Here is a 10540-nt window from a genome sequence, read left to right on the forward strand (position 1 = left end):
AGAAAAATCGTTTTTTATTGTGTGTTAAAAACGGAATGTTGTATAAAGAAATGTTATTAAATTATGTTTAAATGTGATTTTGAATCTCTATTAAGACTGTTAGCGATTATCAGAAGCACGATTACCTGACCTTCTTTCGCTTTCACTTTTCACTCGTAAAAGATGTGCTACCCAGAATTACTTTCGCATTAGTACACAGGTCAGTAAGACCGGTGTGTACACCATTATATAATCGTTACACCGTTAGTAACTGAGTGTGTATGGGATATACACCCTCAGTAATTTAATGCCATACTCGAGTTTCGCTCTCGTATGGTATGAAATAACTAAAGATGTATATCCCATACACCGTCAGCTACTAACGGTGTAACTAATAGTACTATATGTTGTTGGATTCTTAAATCTTATCAACATGCAGCTATTAAAGGGATCTTTTCACGCTTTGGTCAATTGACAAAATAAAACAAATGTTTCAGATTCGCGAATTTTCGTTGTAAGTATGATATACGTGAGAAACAGTAATACTGAACACTTACCATGTTCTAAAATACCCATTACATGCATCTTTTGACGATTTCAAAAATCTGAAAATTATAAAGCGTGGCAACGGGAAATGATTCAATAATTTTGTTTTGTTTTCGTTAAATTTGGTAATAATACGAGGATTGCTTATATATAGTATTAAATACACACGTCATAGTCAGGGTGCAGGATCACGTGACTTTGTTGGAACCGGTAAGTGGTGATTTTTGTCGAATAACTTTTTAAAACAATTTTTCTTAAGAATTTCAATTAGTGCATAAAATACATATTTTATCCTTAAGATATCCGCAAAAACCGCAAGAAAAACTGTCTTTTTTGCACTAAATTTATTTGCAAATGAATTTCAATAACTTGAGATATTTGAAAAAATAAAGTTCTAAACGGTGTGTGTGCATTCTGTCCCGCCCTTGTGTAAACACCTGAAAAGCCCATTGATTATGCACCCTGTAGTATGAACATGATTGTCCGAGTGGTCTTAGCGATATAATTTTACTCCAGTGTTTAGTGGTTCGAGCCCAGCTGAGGTTTAAGTTTTTGCTTTCTTTAATTGTATTATTGTTTTTTTTTACTATGAATTTTTAGATCGTGCCTCAAAAGGTTGTAATTGTTTACGTCATTGGTGCGTCAGACCAAGATACATTTGGAAATTTGGCGTGCCTTAAAACCGGTCTTACGCTTATTGAATATAAATTATTGATCAAATATTTTCAAAAATGCATTCGAATTGCGACGAGAGTTACTCTGCTTGATAAAAGTATAATTTTACTAAATGTACTTAAAGTAATGGTCGTCATGGCCGTTGATCATATTAACACGAAAGCACCTAAGCTACTCGCTCTTGTTTTGATTACAGATAACGATTCCCAAGACAAAAAATGCAGTGCTATACTAGTCGTGCTGACTTCCTAATCAACGTTATATAAACGGATGAGATCTTTCGGACGTCTTAAAAAGTTTCTCGGCCTTGCTGAGACAGAAAAAAAGGTACAAGTAAGATGTATTTCTTAAAATTATTTACACACCGTTAGCAATTTGTACAATTATTCGGAGTAAAACAAGCTGAATGCTTGGTGATTGTTTTTACAATTTATAGACATTTTGATTCACAAACGCCGTCGAAACAACATTACAAATATATCCTCGTTATTTACTCTTGAATTGCGTATACTGACGACCGAATTTCGTTAGACTTTAATATAAGGGTGATATGGAACAAATCCAGTCACTCTATTTATGATTTATTAATTATTATGCTTTCTAACTCGATTTTGAAAAGGCTGGTTTATTAAGTATTATTTAAACGACCAAACGCATGGCTCTTGTTGTAGGGTAAATGCATCACGTAGTCTTGAATAATATTTCAAAGAAATAATTAATATGCTTATCAATAATTCGTGACGAACAGACCCGAAACGAAACGAAGATAATGGAAAAATGCGAAAGAAATTTATATATATCTTTATACTAGCAAAACCGTATACCATTATATAAACTGTAGAAAGTGTGGTTTCTTTTATCAGTTAATGAAATCTCAATACATTACTTGGTGAATGGTATTGGATTTCCAAATTTGTCAGTTTTGTTTAGAAATGTAGCGTGCATTTAAGTATATATTATTTATATTCTATTATTAATGTATGCTGCATTTATTTATTCTTCTAAATGTACTTTACATTTCTATTCTTTAACAACAGAAAGTATGTGTTTAAACCACTTTTTTAAACTTACGTATTGTTTAAGAAAAATAATCAAAAAAAGTTGAACATGATGGGATGTAATATATATTGAAATCTTACAACCCCCCAATTTGTTAGTTGATTAATTTATCATTCAGCCACATGTGGCTCTTGTTCATTAACAAAGAGTTTGGATGCAGATTCCTCAAACTGCACAATAATAATATATACCATGCATTGAAAGCGCTTACACACATTACTTCATATGACTGAACGCTTCGGAGAAATAGACTTAAGAATGCAAAACATAAATCGATTACCGTATTCGATGTTATATGCGCTTTTTTATGTCAATAACTTTCTTATGTATTTATAAATCATTACATCAGATGCACTAATTTGTATGATAAAATGCTTCAACGTGAATTTGAAAAATATATTATGTTATGTGTGAAGGTGAAGAATGGTTTAGTACTATATGTTGCATGAATCTAGCGTTGTATGTAAAACTACAATGTCACAAGAACCACTCATGGCAACCATTATTTTCGAAACTTACCATATACGCTGAATATCTTCCAGAACCTAAAATGTGCAAAGCAAAAGTTTAGCTGGTACTTCTGATAGCTTTCGCCTTAACGTTGAATGAAACAACGGATGCTTTTTGCGTAAGTACTCGAGTTAAATTACAAACTTGTTGATTACGTATGAAATAACACTGACATTGTGTAATTTTAATATGCAATTACAATGACTGTTTATAATAGGAAGGAAACAAAGTCCAATAATTTAAGTGTTATCATACGGTCAATATGTTGTTAAGAAATATGTGAAGCATTTAAACACTCAATATGTTGTCCCGAAAATAAAAACGGACAAATATCCGCCAATGTGGGTAACCATGCATCCTAATTCATATGATAAAGTGTCTGCACTAACTTGAAATAGTCAAAGACTAATTGATACAATATCAGGATCACATCAATATGATCCGAACATCGCATTAATTGTTGAAGGTGTTCATCGGTACATGTTCAACCGAAAAAGAAGGTCTTGGTAGACAAGATAAGATAATCAAATAAGCTAATCAAATACCACGACTCACATTAGCTGGAAATAAAACAAAACATTATGCATGTAATTGATACAATGAACAGTCTCATAATGATTGCAGTAACAACATGCTACGAAGACTTGTCAAGCTGTACAAGCTGGAGCGATGATGGTCTTACCGGCATTCTGGGGAAATCGTGTCATAACCTTTGCAAAAGGTTTGGCCACTATGGAGGAAACTGTGCGGTGGATAAGGCTTGTTCCGAGGAGTTAAAATTATATAAGTGTCAATGCATCTAATTCTTGAACAAGACACCACATAAAAGCATGCGTCGTTTCAATGGAATTTGATTGACAAATAAATAAATATGTCGTGAGCCACATGTGGTGAAAATAGTTTTGAATATTTGTTTATGTTTTGTTTTGTGTCATTCGTATACCTATTTGAAGTATCTAATATAAACATGCACAAATCTTTTTAAAACACATTTCAAGTAGTTTCAAAGACAATTTCTGTCCTGGAACGGAGTTCCAGTATTCTTTTGAAAACAGGTCAAACAGAAAATTACATATTAATTCGCTATCAAATTGACAACAATACAACATGTATTTTTAATAACGTATAAATATAACATTATGTAATGATATGAATGTTGAACACATACTGTTATTCGTAATCAATCGGTCAAATATGTGTCGGCGAAAAATAAACGAATCCACTATGTTCAAACATCAGGTGTGCATTGTGAAATAAACAAACATACAAACTGTATACACTTAGTTTTATTTCATAATTGCTTAAAACTTTCGCGCGCAGTTAAGAAACTTCTTGTGTTTATTTTTATGTAGTCATTTGAATGTTGGCGTGGTTTGCAGCTATTGTTTTATATGTTCGTTTATGTGTTGTCTTTTTTCCAAACGAGACACACAAATTAGGAAACGAAATACATATGATATGTATATATGATAAATATTAAAGTCGTATACATGTAAGTTAATATTATTTCGACACGAAATTAAACACAAGCTTTAGTACTTACTTGTTTTCAGCAATCACCGTGTGCAGAACTCAAAATGACTCTATGATTCATGACCGACATCTAAGTTTCAACCAATATTTACGGTGGTAAAACTTACTTGCTGCTTCGTACAGTTTAAATCTTCAACTTCCTCCAGTTAACCAACAAAAACGAAAGCTACAATTTTAATTGAAATCCCTCCAAAATATTCAATTGTCCTTTTGTAATGAAAAAAAAGACATCGAATGCAGCTCTTTAACTGTACTGATACATCTAAGTGTATATCCGGTAAACTGCTGTTCAAATCGTTCGTTGCTTGCTTTCCAGATGATAGTGAACAAATCATATAGTTACGCGTCACATGGTAGGAGGTTCGCAATTTTTGTAAAAAAAATTGTTCCAATAGAAAATTGAAAGAAATAGTGGTCTATACATTTGACTAAGTACTAGCCAATTGTCTTTCTCGGTGCAATTGCGCTTTATTAGAAGACATTTATATGTGGCTGATCATTCGACATTTTTGCCAACTATGAATCAAGCGATCATCAACAATGACCTCGAATGTGAACACAATCAAGGCTTATATAGATTTAGAAGTATAAGGAATTACAATAAATTAATAAAACGAGACCTAGGAATGTGCTGCATTTACAAAGTACAATATGTTGGCGACCATATTAACAGAAAATCGTATGCGGGGTTATTAACACTTAACATTTTAATGGATCTTGTGTATACGATTCTTATATCTCAGTTACATGATGCAAACATCATCAACCAGAAAGACGCAATGAACTTGGAAACTCACCTTAGGTAAAGCCATGTTACGAATTTAACATGTAAGTTCTAAAACGTGTGAAGTTTAAATGCATAATTTCGTGTTCAGACGTTTTTCGATCTGGGTAAATAAATACCGTAAATAATTGTAGTCATGATCTTAATTTGTAAGTAACATAGAGAATAATAGGTTAGTGTTGATTATAAATCAGGTTTATCATGCGAGGCTTAGAAAACAAAAAGCACGAGCCTTGGCGAGTGCTTTTTCGTTTTCGTGCCGAGCATGATAAACCTGATCTATAATCAACACTGACCTATAATTCTATTTATCCCACTTTTTATTCAGTTAACTTTTTTTATTTAAACAAAATAAGTTTTCACGAGTGTTTGTCGTACTTTGATAATGACTGTAGTGTAACCAAGGTCAGTGTATTACTCCGCCTTCCAAAAATAACCGCTGATCAAATAATCATTTTTTTAAATCAGAATATCGTTCTGTAACAAAGTGTCGAGCGTTATTAATTACAATGTTAATCATATTGAATTGCAAATCTTTAAGTTTTATGATATCAATATGACATTAAGTTGTTATATACAAGGAACTACATTTGTTTACAACGTAGCCTAACACCACCCACAATTCACTTTCGATATCAAACTATCGAGTCGATCACGAGGTGCACAATATTTGCTTCTTTGTTATAATATGTGGTTATTTCGTGACGAAATAACAAAGATTACTTGGATTTAAGCTAATTATATACATTAACATTTTGAATGTTGAAAGTGGCACCAAAGAATTGTGAGGCAAAGTTGTTCGAACGCTGGTGAACCGTGAAGTGACTGGGTGGGGCGAACATCAAGATCAACTTGTTCGACGGTAGACAGTGGTTGTCTAGGCTGCATTTCGGCCATAGTTTCGGTGCGTGAAGGTGAACAAGAGGAATCTGTTGGATTGTTACATTTACTGGACTGAGCAAGAATGAACACTTTTGCAGCTGTTCAACAGATATGTTGGAATAATTGGTTAAGGACTGGACATTTTTGTGCCCTGTTATTGCCATGGTTTCAGTGGGTGGATATTTGTATTTCGAAATTTTTGGACCAGGAATTTGCGAACTGAGTGGTTCGTTATTCTCTTGTGCTTGAGAAAGCCGGAGTCTTTTGCCATGGCCTTCAGCATCTGACCTAACTTGTTGACACCCAATTGTTGACGCAAGAATCACCGGGATGCAGTGTCATTTGTGCGTATTGCCAGGTAGAAAAGATGCTTTGAAGAAAAATCAGATGGATGCATATCCGAGTACAGCGTGTAAATTAACACATGATTTCTTGGTCCAGACGATTGTTTTCTACGGTCAAAGGGGAGCAACTCGCACTGACTTCTTCAAAGGGGAGCAACAACAACAGAACCTATTTGCATAGTGTTAAATTTACCTAATACTGGAGGTTTTAATAAAAATAAATGACAAAAAACACGTTTTTTTGCTACTTTCCTTTGTTTTAAGGTCATTAAGATTGACAAACATTTGAGATTGTTTTTATTATTGATGCACTTGGCAAACACAGGTGACGAGGTGCGTGGGAAAAAGTAGTCCCGGTTCGGCAGTTGATGACGTCATTTCGTGCCATTGATTATAGCCTTGCCGTTGATTATAGATGAAATTTAATAAACGGGGCTTTAATCAAACGATTTCGCTGTAAAAGTGGGATAAAATAATTGTTTCATCCTAAGAGTTTAAATCAATTATATTATTGTATACAACTCAATATGTTCTATATATGTTACTAAGATGAGAAACGTCATAATTAGGTTTGATCAAAAGTTATATAATCTGACCCGTTATTACTCTTCACAAATGCAAATTGTGTCAAATGCAGGAACAGAAAAAGGCACAATCGCCAATCCAAAAGCAAGGCCTTATAACAACTGTTGCAAGTTTACACTTTCATACAGAGCCGTTATTATCATGGGTATTGTACTTTATGGAAGCAATCCAAATGTTGACGAAAAATAAACAAATTTATACTCCAGAGTATGTAATTGCGTTTATCTATAACGCTTAGTGATTGTATCCAATGTAGACAATGAGTATTAATAAAACTTCGTACATTTCCAGTCTATGTCTGTATAGTTTTTTCCCACTGTGTTCTCTTTTTTTTGTTTTTATTTGTTTGTTTGTTTTTTCAATTTTTGGAATTCTAAAATAAACACACATTTTCCTTTTAAACTATGTGTTTGTAAAAGACGATTTCGTGCATTAAAAAAAATCCTAACAATGTGCTAATCAGATGTTTTCTACGCGCCACACCCATTTTTGGGTCACTAGATCAAAGGTCAAGGTCACTGTGACCTCTTATATAAAACTTTAACTTTGCCTCTAACATCATAGTGCTTCCACATACAACTTTGAAACTTCATATGTACATGCACCTTAATGACTTCTACACGCCACAACCATTTTTGGGTCACTAGATCAAAGGTCAAGGTCACTGTGACCTCTAATATAAAACTTTAACTTTGCCTATAACATCATAGTGCTTCCACCTGCAACTTTGAAACTTCATATGTACATGCACATTGATGACTTCTACACGCCACACCCGTTTTTGGGTCACTAGGTCAAAGGCCAAGTTCACTGTAACCTCTAATATAAAACTTTAACTTTGCTTCTAACATCATAGTGCTTCCACGTACAACTTTGAAACTTCATATGTACATGCACAATGATGATTTCTACACGCCACACCCATTGTTGGGTCACTAGGTCAAAGGTCAAGGTCACTGTGACCTATAAAAAAAATATGACAAGCTTTCGCAGCCGAGCGTGGCATCCGTTATGAGGTGCTCTTGTTTAATTGTTATAATGTGAACAAAGTTGAAACTATTATTTTTTGCAAAATTATCGAAATCAGGTAATGTGTCGAGCCTGGTACATTGCATCTTCTTTTGTGTGATACATAACATTAAATTGGAGACATGCATGGTTGTGTGTATTTGATAAATACACGGTGGCCTTTGCGTTCATCAATCTTAGAACAATAGCCTTAATAGGCATACAGGTATATGAATAGGCCTTGAGAATATTGAATCACATTGTTCATGATTTTTAAATTAGGATCTCCATCAATATCGTCATAAAAATGACCCACACGTAATATATTTTAAAACACACTATCGATGGGACATGTGGTATTTGGGGAGAGAGCTATGTTGGTAATTGGTATTAAACTGATGGCTGGTTTATATCCAGAATTATAAATTCCTAAACTTGTTCATATTATGCCAATCGTTAACAATGTGTTTTGTGGGCATTTTCATATTGAGCTCAAAACGGTGTTGTGCATGAAAATAACTAATCTAAAAATATCATCATCACCAGATGGCATATCACATGCATTAAACGGTGTTGTGCATGAACTGAATTAATCTAAAAAGATCATCATCACCAGATGGCATATCACATGCATGCACAAATTGGTTTCATGGATTAAAAGTCAGAGAGGATCAAATTAAATAGTATAACTTTAAAATTTAACAATCATGAATTTGGTAAGGGGCTGTTAAATAACGAGCATTCAAATACCTGTATGTCACACCTTCACCTCAGATATGAAACATTTAAGAACATGTGTAGTATATTTTATAAACAATCACTATTGAATTGAATATATATTATTTTCATTTGGGAAATTAATGTTACTCCTCTGTTTGAATTCTTGATATATTTAAAGTTTTATGTTATTTGTCTGAAATTGAAGTTAACGTATATCTTACTTTACAAAAGGTTCCCTTTTATTTCTTTATTGAAGCAATAAGCAACATTTTTTATCCGAACGTTAATGGTATATTCTATAACGATATAAGAATCTTTAACGTGAAAACATGTGTGTGTAATGTAGAACGGGTTTAAAAGAAAGTGCAAGCGATGTGTTTTTAACTTTTAGTTCGTTTTGTCTTGAATCCGCTTCAAAATAAAATGAACATGTGCTATTCAAAAGAATGTGAAATGTCAACAACAACCACTTGTACTTTTTTTCGCTCTAAAGAATGTTGAAAAACACAACACAATTTACGGTTGCAAAAACATTCGATTCTTATAATTATGAACACAAATTCTTATTGACAGAATCAGTGCTATAAGCCTCTTTCTGGCCAATTGTAAGTATTATTAGAAATCATAACGACACAAAAATCACAAACTTAAATGAAAACTCAATGTTTGTTGTATTGAGCTCTTCAAGCGGACAAGTGATATTGTTACATTGCCAATAACAGCTTTTCTCAACCATATGCTTTGATATGCCACCAATTTCTTACATTTCAATATGCAGTTACTTGTAAAAAGTTTCGTTCTAATTCGTGTCATAATTCGTGGTTAAGTTTTCATAAAATATCTGTTTAATATACATTATTTTTGGTTGATTTTGTTTAAAAGTCGGTTTTTAATGAAAAAAAATGCGTACATTATGAAACATCAAAGTCATTGTTACCTTATAGTTGATACTTGTGTGTTGACTTCATAGTTTAATAACATAAAAAATAGAAGATTCTCTATATGATATTTATTTAAAGCTATTTTGAACACATGCTATGTTCCATTAAATTATCGATTAATTTTCCGGATTTGTTTTGTCTTTCAGCGAACAAGGCGATGCAATCATTAACATTCAACAAATGATCTCGCGGAACATTACAAATCTTCCGGTGGAATAATTGGTAACAATTGCGGATACAAATCGGATTCTAAAACGCACGAAACTTCCACATATCTTCCTCGTGAAAAAAGGTCATTAAACATCGTAATAGCGGACTATAAAAAGCGCGTCAAAAACAACAAAACAATTTTCATTAAACCACGAAACAATAGTGGGCACTAAAGTCGCATGGGACTTACCCATCTGCCGTCGAAACAATAAAGTATTAAAATACTGCAGACTAGCTGCTCACAAGCTTATCCAGTGAACACATTTAGCAAACATTTAAAAAAAACTTACTGGACATTGGTGGAATCTCTCTTTGATACTAATTGACCTTTATAACTATAAGTGTGTTTGCATTATATTTCTGTAGCTTGTTCATTCATAATTGCATTATGAGTGCTTTTTGTGTATTTACTTTGTGATCCAGCAATGTTTGGATAAAAATGTACATTTCATATTGGCGAATAAAGTATATTCAAACAAAAAATACAGCATACTTCTCGAGTTTCTATGGGTTACCTGTGAAAACTACAGTTTCATCAAATATCACGCGGAAACGTCCGAGGTAACTACTACACATTGAATAAATATTTTTCCACAAAGAATTGCTATCGGTGGAAACAAATTTTACCAAACTAGCGCAACTACGGTTTAACCTATGAACTGATTTCATTGTTCCGATACCTAGAAATAGTCAATCAGAACGTTTATCTCGTCCAGTTCACCTGGTTTAAGACACATGCGATTAGAAAGACACATTGATAAACC

At 33.2% G+C, this 10540-nt stretch overlaps 1 long non-coding RNA gene across 2 annotated transcripts; it reads left to right on the plus strand.

Moving 5' to 3' along the window:
* Positions 1 to 338: 338 nt before the first annotated feature.
* Positions 339 to 10261, plus strand: LOC127834689 (uncharacterized). Of its 2 annotated transcripts, none has more exons than XR_008028058.1 (3): positions 339 to 493; positions 1397 to 1533; positions 9713 to 10261. It is a non-coding gene; the product is annotated as an uncharacterized LOC127834689 (long non-coding RNA). The 2 variants fall into 2 exon arrangements; XR_008028057.1 differs by having other exon boundaries at positions 1397 to 1527.
* Positions 10262 to 10540: the final 279 nt, after the last annotated feature.

Source organism: Dreissena polymorpha, chromosome 6 (assembly GCF_020536995.1).
Source record: "Dreissena polymorpha isolate Duluth1 chromosome 6, UMN_Dpol_1.0, whole genome shotgun sequence".
NCBI lineage: Eukaryota > Metazoa > Mollusca > Bivalvia > Myida > Dreissenidae > Dreissena > Dreissena polymorpha.